Source organism: Zalophus californianus, chromosome 5 (assembly GCF_009762305.2).
Source record: "Zalophus californianus isolate mZalCal1 chromosome 5, mZalCal1.pri.v2, whole genome shotgun sequence".
Classification (NCBI taxonomy): Eukaryota; Metazoa; Chordata; class Mammalia; order Carnivora; family Otariidae; genus Zalophus; species Zalophus californianus.
The window spans coordinates 113798051-113813468 of NC_045599.1; the positions used below are offsets into that span (position 1 = coordinate 113798051).

Consider the following 15418-nt stretch of genomic DNA (forward strand, 5'->3'; position numbering starts at 1 on the left):
AACATGTGTGGGTAACCTGTAGCCTGGATGGATAGTCGTTTAAATTGGTCTGGAGCCTTGGATGAAAGGTCAGACATTATCTGTGTTTTTAAAAAAACTTGGTTGAGACCAGATAATTTAATTTCAATTGAGTCCTTCTCAGTATTGAATGACATTAGGGGATTACATCATTTCATTCCAGCCTCAGTCCCCTGAATTAGCATGGTAATCATTCGTACATGGTCTTCTGGTCAACAGGGTCCAAATGGGGGCTCATACGCCATTGCTTAATGATGAAGTTCTTGGCCAGAATACAGACTCGCCCCCTCTTCACCCCACACTCTTCACTCCAAAGCCTATGGCAATGTCTCTTTATCATCCTCAGGAACTTGCCACGGAAGAGCCTGTGAGTCATCCATTACTAAGGCTTTGTAAAAGGGAAGCTGAGCTAGGGCTTTCTAATTTCAAGTGAAAAGCCCCTGACTGGTTGAGCCAAGGCACCATTTCTGGTGGGACTTCTTGTCCCAGCCAGCCGGAGAGTGGGCAGTTGGTCAAGGGGATGTGAGTCAATGGAAGGAACCAGGAAAGAGTAGTCTTACTGGGGTCACCCTTATTACTGCATCTCCTTTCCTCAACACAGAGCCTTCCGGAAACATTGAGCTTATAAAAGTAAAAGGCCAAAGCCATTCCAGAATTCTGTGTCATCTAATAGTAGCCCTCTCAGTGGAGAGCAGTCTCTATTTATTTTCTAATTTCCTGGCATTTATTTGCTATTCAAACCTTCCTATTGCGGCTGATGATTTCACTTGTGGTAGGCTGTGTGATGGAAAAAAAAAAAAAAAACATGGATTCTGATTCCCCCTTGAATGCTGCCACCAGTTGAGTGGCTTCTGGCAAGCCACTTCCCCCCTTGAGCCTCATATTTCTCCCAAAACAGGTGCCCTAGCCTATTGCACAGATACCAAATATTTTTTATTCACTTGAGAAAGGTTTTTGTGCTTCCAGAGGAGAGAGAAATAAATTAATGTTGTTCACTGGCCTTGGATGGCTTCCATGTTAATAGGTGGGAAAAGATACAGTCCCCAGAACTAGAAAGTCAGGCAAAAAGTGCTAAGTCTGGTGAGGTTAAGAAATCATACGCTAAAATGTATAGGATTGGGCAACAAATGCCAAGTATCACCATCATGATCATCATCACCGTCATCATCATCATTATTCCAGTACTCTCGGTGGGAAGTCATTCCTGATTTCTTTACCCTCTATGCCTCCTACATTCAGTTTCCAAATTCTCTTCCTTTTAAAAGGAAGAGAATTTTTAGTTTCTCTGCCACCTGTCATTCCCCGTTCCCTCATACCAGATAACTACACTGTTTTCTAATTCTTTTCCCTTTACATCTGTCTAGGTTAATGTGTTTTTTAAATTACACACATACATACAATAACTAACAAAAATAAAAAAGAAAGTAACATCCCCTCCCAATTTTCCATATGCTGAAAATTTTCCATATTCAACAACGCTCCTGAGAAACTTAAAGTGGTTCCCAGTTGCTCATCAATATGTCGTCCGTGCCCACAACAGAGTCCCACCTCAGAACAGAACGAGTACCAATGGGCCAAGTCCCACTCCCTTCTCCAGTGGTCAGGTCCTTATGCGGCCGTTCCCTGCCCTGCTGCAGCCCACTGTGTTTTTCTCCCACCACACCCTAGCTAAAGCCAAGTCCTAGTTCATGGGTGACCCTGTCTGTGAAGCCTAATCCAGCCCACCCTGGTCTCGGTCCACAGCACCTAATTCCCTGAAGCTAAACCCACAGTCCCTGAGGAAGGATGCTCTCAGGCCTGCACACAAAACAGAAATTTCCCCAAACCAGGGATCTCAGCATAAAACCACCACCACCAACAAACAATAGCAAGTAAAAACACCCTCTAATTGACAAAGACCGACCAGTGCATGTAGACAGTGTACTTAAGATAGTATCTCAAGAGATATAAAAGGAAACAACCTTATTTAATCATCCTAGGAATGTAAGGAGTAATTGCTATCAATTTCATTGTTACCCTGAACTTCATTCAGATAGACTTTTATAAAACACCTGCTGTTCAATAAAATTCTGCTAGGCGCTAATAATGGGGAGAAAAACCTCAGGGCTTGCTATGGTGGTCTCTGGGGGCCCTATCTTGAGGCGGAATAAAAAGTAGAGGAGACTTTCTTGCTGCGTGGTGGGTCTGCTTTACCCTGAGGGACCCTCACTGCAGCCACCCTGGACTGGTGATTAACCCTCGGCTGGATGTGCAGACCCACCCACCAGTGCCAGTGGAGAACTGGTGAGTTGCTTGGGGGAGGACCCTACATGGGTATCTTGAGAGCTTAACGAAGCATCTTATTGACAAGGGCATCTGCAAAACCCAATACCGCTCACTACGCGTCAGAAAGTTTCATCTTTCCCTTCTCCTCATCACGTGTAAACGACACTGCAAAAATGTATTATAGTTCTAACATTTAGGGCACGATAAAACTCTTTGAGAGCCAGATAAAATCTCTGGCCTTTCCCCTAAAGATCTGGACAGATTGTCAGATACGTTTCCAAGAAGCTCATTTATTCTCTGAAGTAGAAACCCAAGGTCAAGATGAAAATCCCTGCTTAATGTGAGGCTGTGTTGGTGGATATGACAATATTGACTTGATGACATCACAGTCTTTTCTCCTGTCTTGCCTCCGGTTGGTGAGATATTTATTTCAAAGCCATAAATGCAGCCTCCAGTACCACTGTTTTGTGTCGAGTGATTTGTCGTAAAGATCATATTTCTTCTCGTAACATCTTTCTTTCCCCCAAATAGCTCTGTGGCAATTCTCTCATAAACGGCTACAGATTCCCCCTGAGCTAGGTAAAGGAGTGTGTGATTGCCTTCATTTACGGACTCCAAGGCAAGGTCCAGAAGAGTCTGAGCAAATGGCTGAGACCTTGGGGAGTCATTGAATCCATTCCGAAGTCAGAATTCTTTTACTCGGTGGAGATTTGTGTGCTGGGCACTGTACTTGGCTCTGGGTCTGCCAAATCTCAAACTGCTAGCTTGTTCCCAAGTCTGTTCCAAGAGGAAAAAGACTGTTCTCTTTGGAAATTCACTGGGATGAGTACAGTATCCCTCACCCAGTGAGAATACCTTACATTTTAATAGCACCCATGAAAGCTGTTGACAGTTTCCGGAAGCAGAAAAACTGGATTCGAATCTGAACTTCAGGAACTTAAACACTTGAGCTTTAGGGATTTTTATTAGTAAAAGTAAAATTATTTCTAAAGCAAGCATCAGCAAACTACTGTGGGCCACATCTAGCCATCGGCCTATTTCTTATCACCCTTGAGCTAAGGGAGCTTTTTACATTTGCAAAGGGTATAAAAACAAGCAAAAATCAACAACAACATAAAACTAAACTGAAAAAGAACAACAACAACAACAAAAAAAAAAAAAAGAAGAAGAAGGAGAAGGGTATGCAACAGAGACTATATGAGGATGATAGGACCTCCCTGCCCGAGGCAGTCAGATGACCTAAAATCCTTACATCTAGCCCTAGCATAGGAAAAGTTTATGACTCCTCTTCTAGAATCGGGATGCCTGTGTTTGATTCCTTGTGGCCTCTTACCAGCAGCACGATCTTGAGCAGATTCGCCAACCTCTGTCTCTAAATTTGCTCACATGTCAGGAAGGAGTGATAATAGCACTTATTGCTCATGCTGCAGGGATTACATACCAAGCTGAGACTGGAGGCTGGTCTAGGGTAAACCCTGAAGAAGTGTTAGCCATTGCTATTAAAATCATTATGACTGTCATCACCAACTCTTCCAAAGGTGTTTGCGAGTATCGAATGAGACAGCCTCTCTTGAACACCTAGCATGGTGCCCTTCTCACGGAAGGCACTCAGTAAATGTCCGCTACCCTCGTTACTATCCCCATCACTGTTGTGGTTTTCAAAGCTCTTTTGCATACAGCATCTTACCAGAAGCTCCCATCAACGCAGCGGTTGGTGTTAGGATCCCCTGCTAATAAATGAGAAACTGGAGCTCAGGGAAGTGAGGGGATAGACGCTGAGCCAGGAAGAGGGAGAATAGGGCCGAGTGTAGATTTTGCATTCTGGACCAGCCTGTCCTTTCTCCGCACCATGCTGCCTCTCCCATAAAACATCTGAGGATCTGTTGTTTGTTAGTTTTCTCCAAATGATATACTTCGAGTCCTGGGAGCCTGACAAGACAGGCAGACATTACTGTGTTCTTCCCTGGCAAGCCTCTGCAGACAGGAAGCTGGGATAATTGGATTCCAGCCATTTGATCTTAGGACTGCATATGTAACCAGCCAACTGCTGATGACCAAGCCTAATGGAAAAAGCCCTGAGCAAACAAACACAGCCCCCCTTTAGGACCTCACTGTTTATGCTGCAGAGAGTGAAATTCATCAACAGCAGCCTGCACCCTCCCAATAGTTCCATCCAGGACAGAGCCGGCTTCAGAATGTGCCAGACTTCAGTCTGCCACTAGGGACCAGCCGAGGTACCTGCCTTGTGGAAGCATGAGGGGAGGAGCCAGGACATTTCTGACAACAGAGCTGGTGTGGTCAGTTGAGTACTGTATTTTATTTGGTTTGGGCCAAAAGCCAAAACACATTTGAGCAAAAGTTTGCCCTTGGAGTGATGTGTAAAGCAGGTTGTTAAGATCATAGTGGTTAAGATGTGTAAAGCAGGTTGTTAAGATCATAGTTAAGATCATAGTGATTATAGACCACTATGATCTCACTCACTGAGAGTGAGTTCATGACTATAAAAATAGGGAACATTTCAAAGTTCGCTCATGGAAAGAGTCCCTGTCGTTTCGGGCCAACATCAACTGTAATTCAGTGTTGGCTCAGGTTCTCTTTAAGGCCGTAGATGCAAATAGACTCTGTTGTTGGACGATGTGGACATCGTGCTTCCTGACACTGTCCCCGCAAAAGTCGTGCAAATGACCCTTAGGGAGCTTCCGCATTGCCCCTGGCGCAGAGGGCAGAAGAACTGGAAGTGCCTTTGTAGAAGGGGCGTTGCCCTGCTAGGGAGAGAGCTAATGACGTGCCTCTGCTCGTGGCAGCCCCTTTGCTCTAGAAACAGCTGTGAGACTTGTTCTCCACCGGTTGTCCCGGAGACTTACATAGAACCGTCAGACTGAGGAGGAGAACGAGATGACCTCCCTGCCCAGGGAAGGCAGCCCTGTGGGTCGCTGCGTTGAGCCAGATGGAGTCTTCTCGTAAGAGCCTATGGCAATGATGTCGGGATATTAACTCAGTATTTGTGAATAAGACCTTTTTAAGTAAGCATTCCTCTAAGAGTAACAGGAGTGCACCTCCGAGCCATGATTCCCGGATCCCAGCTCCCGGCCAGGCTGCTTCTCCCTGTCTGCCACCGAGCCTTGTCTGCTCCGCTTTGAGCTTCTTAACACCTGCTGCCAGGCCGCTGGCTGACCACCAACCAGTGCCTGGCCGGCCACATCACCCTCCGAACGGCTGCCAAGGCAGCTCACCTCGTGCGGCTTCCTGGATCTGTCGCAAGCTCCAGGCTGAGGCCCTGCCTGGACTGAACACGCGTGAACTTAAGAAAGGTGAACCTGACCAGTGAGCGGGGTCTAGTGTGATCGTTTAAAGTCTCCCCTGCTGGGGCGCATGGGTGGCTCAGTCATTAAAGCATCTGCCTTCGGCTCAGGTCATGATCCCAGGGTTCTGGGATCGAGCCCCACATCGGGGCTCCCTGCTCCGTGGGAAGCCTGCTTCTCCCTTTCCCGCTTCCCCTGTTTGTGGTCCCTCTCTCGCTGTATCTCTCTCTGTCAAATAAATAAATCTTTTTAAAAAATTAAAAAAAAAAATAAAGTCTCCCCTGCTGTCTGGGCAGAAGAAGGCAATGACTGACGTAGTTTTCATTCAGATCTTCACACCACCTCATGGGTGTGTGGTGAGTACAAAATAAAATAATGGATGTCAAGGGCTTTTGTAAGATCGTGATCTGCAGTACAAATGTAAGGAACAATCTCTGTAAATAAAAGCAGACTCGATTGGACGTGGTTTTATGCTATCAGTCCAGCCAGTGAGAATGCAAACAGCAAGAGGTCCCAGGAAGACTGTATTGTTAATCCAGCAAGGGTGACATGGACAGGGGACAGTCCATAAGGTCTTTGAATACAAATGATAAAATTTCTGAAAATCTAAATTTTTATTTCCTGTTAATATTTTAAATTTCATCTTAACATTACTTCAGTGTGTAAAATTAATCACATCTCCCGTTTTTAAGGATCGGGCAATGCAAAAACGTTTGTTTTTGTTAAGAATTACATTCTATTCTAAGATTTTCACAAGAAAAATGTTTTGGTTTTTTTTGTTTGTTTGTTTTTTGGCCACTATCTGCTATGTTCAGACATGTCTATAAACTTCCCCCCACATTACACTCTCAAAAGTTCACTCATTGGACTCATTAAGGGTTATAGCGAAGAAAAGCAGTATGTGGCTTGCATTTAAAAAGTAAATACATAAGAGTAGTTAAAATTTTAATTAAATAATTGAGGTTACACACACACACACACACACACACACACACACACACACGCATATACACCCCCCCAAGTATTACTTATTTGTAATAGTTTACAGTTCTGTGATCCTGTGAGTAATCCCAGCCCTACACCAATACTTGGAAGCACAGAATTGGGCGTGGAAGACCCAGAGTGAAGGAGTGGTTTCGGTTCCTCTTGCATAAAACACACCATGGCTTCCAGTATTTGAACGGCTGGGTTCAGCTAGTCTGACTTCCAGGGAAGTAGGTCAGGCAAACAGATACCCAGACATTTAAGTCTTCAAATGATTATTTATGGCCTAATGAAAGTTTCCGAGTTTCTCAAATTTTCATGCCAGCATGTGTATTATTGAAATTGAAGAATTTCACAGAATATTTAGAGTATTTCGACAGTAACCCTTAGAGAGCTTTGTTAGTGCAGGATTCGGAGGGCATGTCATGGCACTAGTGAAGGGCTAGAGAGAACCAGTTGAAGGAAGAAAACGTTGGAGGTCCAAGATGCCCTTTAATCATGTCATTAACTTAAAGTTTGCTTAGAGTAGTGCCAGCTCATATTTACTGAGCACCATGCACGTGATGAGCATGCTTCGTTTCAGTTAACACTCGCTGTGCTCTGTGTTACAGATGAGGAACTTGAGGCATAAGGAGGTCTAAGGTTGAGGGGCTACTGAGTAGTGGAGCTGAGATTTGGACTCTGGACGTTTGACTCTCAATCAGCATTGCCTAGCTAATAATGATCAGTAAGATGAGTAAGTGGCCCCGAGAGGCTTGTAATATATCTGGAAACATACCAGGTCAATGCACGTACAGGTTGCACTTAGTAAGCTACATCAAGGGCTGTCACAAGGCAGCTTATATTGTCAAATAAATTATAGAAGCAGGAAGTGCTGTGTTTGTTTACAAGAAAGAAAGGGATTGTCATATTGAGATGGTCAGAGAGAGCTGAACAGAGGAAGTGGCCGTATATACCCAACGATATTTTCAAAGATTCTTTGACCGGAGACATATCATAGGAGATGAGCTAAAGAAGAGAGAGGAGAGCTGAAGAGGGTATGTTCTGTGCTTTTTAACGTTATGGTGAATTATTTTAATCAGATTGCCCTTAAAAATCCCAATTGCAGGATCCTGGCTTTCTGCTCGGCCTCTTGTCTCATCTGAAGTGGAATTTGATGTTTGCTAAGGGAAGACATGGGCAGAGTTAAGAGAGCCTTTTAGAGCCTAGAGCCCTGAAGGGGATAGATATTCGGGTGGGGTTTTCTAGTACAAGGGTTTGGAGGTGTCTCTGGCAAACAGGAGGGAGCCACGGACGGCTCTTCCTTCTTGGAATGGGACCCAGAGCTCAATAAAAAAAAAAGGCTCATTGCTTTCCTGGCCCAGAATCTGCCTGGGGGAGGGGGGAGTGCAGTTTAAAGGTGTGTGCTTCTGAGTCGGAGGGCCTGGGGGTCGAGTCATGTTTTCCCTCCGGCTCACCAGATTATCTTGGTCATTGCTTCTAAGCCTCAGCTCCTCGTCAGAAAATGGGAGCAGTACTCTCTGCCTCACAAGTGGTGGTGACTGTTACATGGGATCATTCCTCATTCACATAACAATGCGGGATAGGACCTGGCACCCATAAGTACTCGGGAAGTGGCAGCTAGTGATGAGGAAGAGGAAGAGGAGGGAGGAGGGTGGCTCTCTGTGCATCCCTTAGCCACATCACTGTGCAGGGTAACTCAGAACAGGTGGCTTTCAGCTGTCTTCGCTGCTGGGTACCTGTGGACAGGAGACTGAGCTCTCTATGCCTGTGTCCTTCCTTGGAAAATTCAGGTGGCCACCTGCACAGTGACCCTCCCAGGCTGCTGTGAGACCCGCGTGAGATGCCAGCTAGAGAAGTGCCTTCTAGACAAACAGTGTGACGTAACCATGTTGGGCAATAATTATGCTCCCCGCTTTATCCCCCCTACAGGCACTTTGAGGCTCCTGGAATACTCCTTTAGGCTAAGATCACCTGTCCACTCACTTCTGTGTTTTCTCTCTTTTTTCTTTCTCAACTTCTGCTTGGCTCTCCCTCCTCTGGCTGTCCCTCTGTCTCCAGCTTCCTCCTGCTCTTCTGCAATAGACCAGTTCCTGTCTGACTCTGAACGTGCTCTGTAAGTCTGTCACTGTCTGTGTTATGAGTCTGTGTCTGTCTCGTCACTTCTTCCTACACAATGTCCTTGGTCTCTGCCTGTTCTTCTGTCTTCACTGGGCCAGCTTGTCCGATGGACACATCACCTGCCATGGAAACATCACAGTTGTTGGCAGACGCCTGCCATGCCCAGAGCTCCTTCGGGACCTTGATTGCTATTGATCCGAAGGCCAGGGATACATATGGTTTGGGAGGTTTATTTCATTTTACATTCTTTAATTTTTAGATTTTGTTTGAGGCTTCTTCCCTGTCCTGGGAGCATAGGCTTCCCAAGGCCTCTGGGGGATGAGCACCTGCCAGAGCTGGATTCAACCCGTGAAATCATGGTCCTAGAGCTTCTGTCATCTGGGTTGTCCCAGGTCCCCATTCATGCCGTCTCTCCTTGGCTATAAGTGGTGAACTCCTTCATCTTTCTTTTTATTTTTTAATATTTATTTATTTGAAAGAGAAAGAGACAGCACGAGGGCGAGCGGGGTGAGGGCCAGAGGGAAAGGGAGGGAGAATCTCAAGGCTCCGCACTGAGCGTGAGCCCAACGTAGGGCTCGATCCCACAACCCCGAGGTCATGACCTGCACCAAAATCGAGAGTCGGCCACCTAACTGACTGTGCCACGCAGGCACCCCGCCCTTCATCTTTCTTAAACAAGTGATTGTGACTAAATCAGGATGAGGGGAGTTTTTTGTCATAGTTTATTAATGTTTTATTTGGAAACACATTTATATCTGTAGAAGAATCGTCCAGAGATAGTGCAGAACGTTCCCTTATACCTTTCGCACAGCTTCCCCTAATGCTAACAATTTAGCCAACCATGGATCATTTATCAAAGCTGGAAAAATTAGCATTTTCCCAATACTGGCAGCGGAACTACAGACTTTATTTGGATTCCCCGGTATCAAAACAGATCTTGAGCCACTTATTCAAAGTTGTGATTTCGACTTGACTTTGTTAAGCCACCCTGGTATAGTCATGCCCTAAAGAGACGAGTGAAACGTTTTCATCTGCACCAATGGCCCCTGTTGGTTTCACTGGGTCAATTTCTGTCGACTTTCTTATGTTTCTTTGCTCTTTGCACACATTCACTGTCTTTTGTCCTGCAACCAGTCTGTCCCCCTCTAGTGAGCTCTGCTCTGCCGTGTGGAGAAGAAGTACCAAGCTCTCCAGAGTTATACACAAACTAGGTGTAAATATTCTCTGAGTGAAAAACCAAGGAAGACTAAGAGAAGCCAACATATTTGTGACAACTACTCTGATGCTTCAGAGGCCTTAAAAAAGAACACATAAAAACCTCTCAGTCAGGTCTCTGGATAGTTAAGGGCACTGGATGCCTGACTCTAGACAAATGACGTGTTTTTAGTAAAAGATTCACAGAAGCTCCTACTAACTCACACCCCTCTGGTAGTTCATTTTCTCTTGATGCCTCAGGTTTTTCTGAATTAGTCACTTAAAGACAAAAGGTCCTATCTCTCCAACATATCCTGTTGTTTCCTTCTCCCTCCCTACACGTTCTTTCTTTGGCTCCTTGAGATCTCCGGTATCAGTCGCTTGGACGGCCATAACAAACTGTCATAGATTGGGTGGCTTAAACAACGTTTGTTCCTCACAGTTTTGGGGGCTGGGAAGTTCTAGATCAAGGAGCCAGCAGATTCGTTTCCCAGTGAGAATCCTCTTCCTGTTTTGCAGACAGATACCTTCTTACTGAGTCCTCGCCTGGCAGAGAGAACCAGAGAGGGAGAAGGAGAGAGAGTGCTCTGGTCTCTCTTCCTCTTCTTGTAAGGGCACTAATCCCATCATGGAGGCCCCACTCTCAAGACTTTATCTAAACCTAATTATCTCCCAAAGGCCCCACCTCCAAATACCATCCCATCAGGGTTACGGACATATTTGGGGTGGGACGCATTTAGTCCACAATACCTTCAATCCTCTACCAGCTGGAAAATATCCCTTTCTTCATCTTCAGACTCCCAACTCCTCTGCCAGTGTGTTTCCATCGGAACGGCCCCAGCCCATGATGTGATTTTCGTGCTAAGGTGTCTTTCGCAGTCTCCTACCCATGGAGAGATTGAGAACCAGAACTACCCACAAGCAGGGCCATTTCCAAATGTGGAAAGGACCACCTCCTCCCCCCCCTCCGCCCCCCACCAGGAGCTATGGAATGGAACATAAAAGAATGGAAAACACATCACAGATGCAGAGATTGAGGAGTGCAACACACAGAGTCGAGTGAGGATCAGGGACAGAAGAGTTGCTAACATCCTTTGTGATCAATACACATGCCAGGCAATGTCGGGGAAGATTGTCTCATTCTGTAATCCATTCATTCCATTCCATTTCTATAGATTCCATGATATTCTGCACTCTGTGTGAGGTGTCGTGAGCTCTGTAGCAAGGATTAAGAAGGAATAAGGTTGGAAAGTGCTAATAGCAAAAAGGGCTTCAGATTCTAACACGTGTGGACTTGAATGCTGGCTTTGCCCATCGCTGGCCCAATGACCTCTGGCAAATCTAAAGACCTCTGGCTTTGCCCATTGCTGGCCGAATGGCCTCTGGCAAATCTCAGTTTCCTCATCTGTGAAATGGAGATATATAAAATAACAGCACTGACATCATAGAGTCAGTGTAAGCACTAAATGCAGTAAGATTTTCAAAGCAGTTAGCATAGGGTTTGGTACAGAGGGCTAAAAGATTGTTACCTCTTATAAGATATGGACCTTGCCTCTCAGGAGTGTTAGGAGGCCAGAGATATGTCCAGACACCTGACATTAACAGATAATTTGTATTTCTACAGACAACAAATGCTGATGGAGAGTGTAGAAGGCTTCTGGAAGGCCTCCTGGTGGGCATTGAACTGGGTCTGTAAGGATGGGTAGGATTTGAATGTGGCAGAATTTGGGAAGTGACTATAGACATGGAAGACAAAGAGCACAGACATTACATCATTTAGAACACTTTGGCCTACAAGGACATACTAGAATGCCTAACTAAAATTAACTTAAACAAAGAGGTCATTTATACAAGATAGAAAGTCCAGAGTTGGGTAGTTTCAGGTTTGGTTAATCCATTGAGTCAACAGCAGCATGGGGAGACAGAGATGCTCTTTATCTTTCCACTCTGCCATTCTCAACCTGTTCGTTTTCATCCTGGGATGGTGTTCTCATGGTCACGAAATAGCTGCAACAGCTCCGAACACTGCATCCTCCTCACAAAACCATAGCCATAACCAAATGCTAGAAGATAAGGCAGACTCTTCTTGCACTTGTGTTTTATTCAGGAGGAAAACATTTTTCAGCAGACTCCCCTAGCAGACCATTAGGTCCTATCTACCAGGAGAAGATCACAGGCCAAGCCCTTAGCTGCAACACATCGAGCATGTTTGCCTCCACTAAGAGACATGCTCTGTCAGAAAGAAAGAAGAAAGTATGGGCACATGCTTTAAAGGACATAATTCATAGTGTCTACCACAGGCTGTAAATCCGTTCATGCTTCCTGAAGAAAAACAGAGATTGGAGAGATACGGAGACAGCTCGTGGATCTCCAGAGCAGGAAGTTTCCTGGCTTTCACTGGGGCTAAAATAAGGAATGGGGTGCTTTCAGGGATTAGTAGGCCTCTTCCCATCTCTCTGAGGCCATAATCTCTGGCCTGCTTTGCACTACACATCAACTTCATTCTTTTCTTTTTCTGGACCACCTTTCTTTCTTCTATTAACACATGGGCCAAACCTGGTTCCCTCAGACAGCCCCACCCATTCTCCATTCAAGCAGTAAGAGCCTGATAGTGTCTTTTGACCTCACATCTTCTCTGGAGATGGAAGAAGAGTGCTCTAGCTTTGGCCTCCACTATGACTAGGGTGAGCCTGCTGCAGGGGTGGGGATCATTCCTCAGACTGTGGGGGAACAAGGGATGATGCCACAGCTGCATCCTATGGTGAAGAAGCACATTTGGGAGATTGTGGACCCCTGAAGGTATGGGGTGGGAGGTTTGAGGGGAACCCACTTAAAGGAAACACTCCCTGTTTTGGAATAGTTATAAATACCTGTGTAAAAATGGACACCTGGACCACAAATGTGGATTTTGATCCTGACTCCACTGCTAACCAAGGGGAGGGCCTGAGGCCAAGGTCCCTTAGCCACCTGCAATACCTGTTTTCAAGTGACAAAGATAAGCTAGTCCAGAGTGGAACAACCAAGATGCTGAAGAGAGTAGAAACTCTGATCTGTGAGGAATGTTGAGGAACTAGAGGTCTCTCTGCCAGAGAAGAGAGGCTCAGGGTGGTCAGGGCCCTCTCGTGAATGGCATCCACTTCGTTGCCCCATCTAGACTCAGGCTCACTGGGACGTCCTTCTCGGAGGGTCCCCACATGCAGTCCATGATGGCGTCCTTCCCATCACTCGCTGTAAGGTTCTCTTTCTACTTCCACTGCTACTAGCCTTTGCCCATGACCTCATCTTTCTTGGAGGAAGGAGCCTCCACGTTGGTCTCTGTGCCCTGATCATCCCTCCCACTTTCCACAGTGCAGCCAGTGTTCATCTCAGTCTCCGTCACCTAAGGATTCAGCCCAACCTCCTTAGCCCAGCCTTTAAGACCCCCAATAATGCCACCTCACCCTCCTCTAAGCCTCATTTCCCAGCACCCTCACCTCACCATGTAGGATATATTCTTAGAACATCCGCCCTTCCTCAAAGCATACCGCTCTGTGCTCTGTCCTGCCTCCCTGCCTTTGCCTCGCTCATGCTGGGCCTCAAACTCCCCCATTGCCCCCATGGCTGATGCATCAGCGGATCCTTCAAGATACAGCCTGACTCTGCCTTCTTCTCAACACCCCCACTGGTCCCATCCAACGTCTCTGAGCCACCTCTGGAAACCTTGAGAATCATCTGTGGCGTGTAACGTAATGGCTGTCTTAGGAGGACCACATCCTAACCCCCCAATCCTGGGAATCTGTTACCTTATGTGGCCAAAGGGACTTTGTAGATGTGATTGAGCTTTGCATCTTGAGATGGGGAGATTATCCTGGATTGTCCGGGGCAGGTGGGGTGGGGGGCACTGTACTCGCAAGCACCCTTACATCGAGAGGCGGAAGGGTCCTCAGTGGAGGAGGTGTGCTGATGCAAGCAGAGGGCAGGGCAATGTAGCAATAAACCAAGGCATGCAGGCAGCCTTCACAAGAGGCAAGGAATGGGGTTCTTCTCTAGAGCCTCCAGAAAGAATGCAGCTCAACCCCATCCTTTGACTTTAGCCCAGTGAGACCCATATTGGACTTCTGATCACCAGAACTGTAAGGTAATTAATTTGTGCTCTTGTAAGTCAATGAATCTGTGCCTATTTATACAGAAGCAATAGGAAGCTAATATACCTCCTAATTTACCTCTGGGTTCCCACTCCAACCTCATTCCAGTCCATTCTATACACCACAGCCAGAACATTCTTCCAAACAGAAAGTCCTCGTGCACCTGCTCTGCTCACAGCTTTCTGCGGCTTGTGGCTGAGCGAAGCCATCCAGGGTGTGCTGAGCCTCACCCAGTCTCCGTGCTCATCTTAGACTGACACACTCAGCCTGTTCTACTCGAGAAGCACCTACCTGGCCCCGTGGCAGCCGTCCTTTGGCCAGCCTTCCCCCCACCCCTTGCCTGCTTAACCCCTACCTACCCTTCAGTTCTCATCTCCATTGCTTCCCGGGCTACGTGACCCTGACGCCCAGCCTCACCTCTGTCCCTGTGACAAGTGCCCACGGCAAGCCCAAATGCCTCCTGTCCCACACCTCTTGTGGCTGTGACTTTGCATCTGACTGTGGGTCTCCTGCACCACGCTGTCGGTTCCAGGAGGACAGACACTGTGCAGATTGTCCTCACCACCCTCATGTGTCCGGGGCATGGCGCAGTGCCTAGACTGTGGTAGGCACTGAAAATAGGTTTTTAAATAAACAAGTGGCCAAACGAATAAAGGCCTAAGACTTGAAAGTCTCATTCCTCCCACCATCAAGAAAACACCCAATGTGAGGTCTTTGTTCCCAGGTGATGGGGCTCCGGCTTCGGGAAACTCTGCTTTAGGGTTGAATCCCTTTAAACCCATGCACGTTATATTTTAATAATTAAAACACCTTGCAGGCACCCCATGTGAGCACCGCCATGCAGGGGACGGCTGGGGTGATGTGGAATAAAGTCTAATCATTTCCTTATAGTGCCAGGCTGGGCAGGCAGAGGGGGCTATTATTATGCGACTAATTATTGCATCCAAGCTGCTCTAAGTGCAATGCTAATTGCTCAGTGAATGAATTGTAGACTCAGGTAATTACCAAACCTAATGTGGCTCCCTTCATGTTTGAGTAAATTAATGCTACAGGCGGGAAGAAACCCCACTTGAAGGGAGCTGCCTCCTGCCTCACCGTTGCTTGGGAAACAGCGGTGAGTTTTTTCATCTGGGCTTGAAACTGCCCAGGTATACGCCCACACATCCGGGGTCCGCCTTCCACCCGCACAGCTGCGAAACGACAAGGAGGATCTTACACCAAACAGAACCGAGAGGCTTTTGCCACTCTGACAGATGACAGGCTGTCTCTGGGGCTCTTTCTTTATCTGTAAAGCCATCATGAAGTTTTCTTTCAGCTCTGTGATCGATTGCTAAGTGAACAAATGTCTGATCAATTACTAAAGAATGGATTTCTGCAACGAATCAGCAATCAAGTACTGGCTTCAAGTTT

General features: G+C 46.5%; 1 protein-coding gene across 5 annotated transcripts in view; it reads left to right on the forward strand.

Moving 5' to 3' along the window:
* HTR4 (5-hydroxytryptamine receptor 4) overlaps positions 1–15418 on the forward strand; it is a 178608-nt gene that overhangs the window by 155481 nt on the left and 7709 nt on the right. The gene's annotated exons all lie outside the window — the stretch shown is intronic.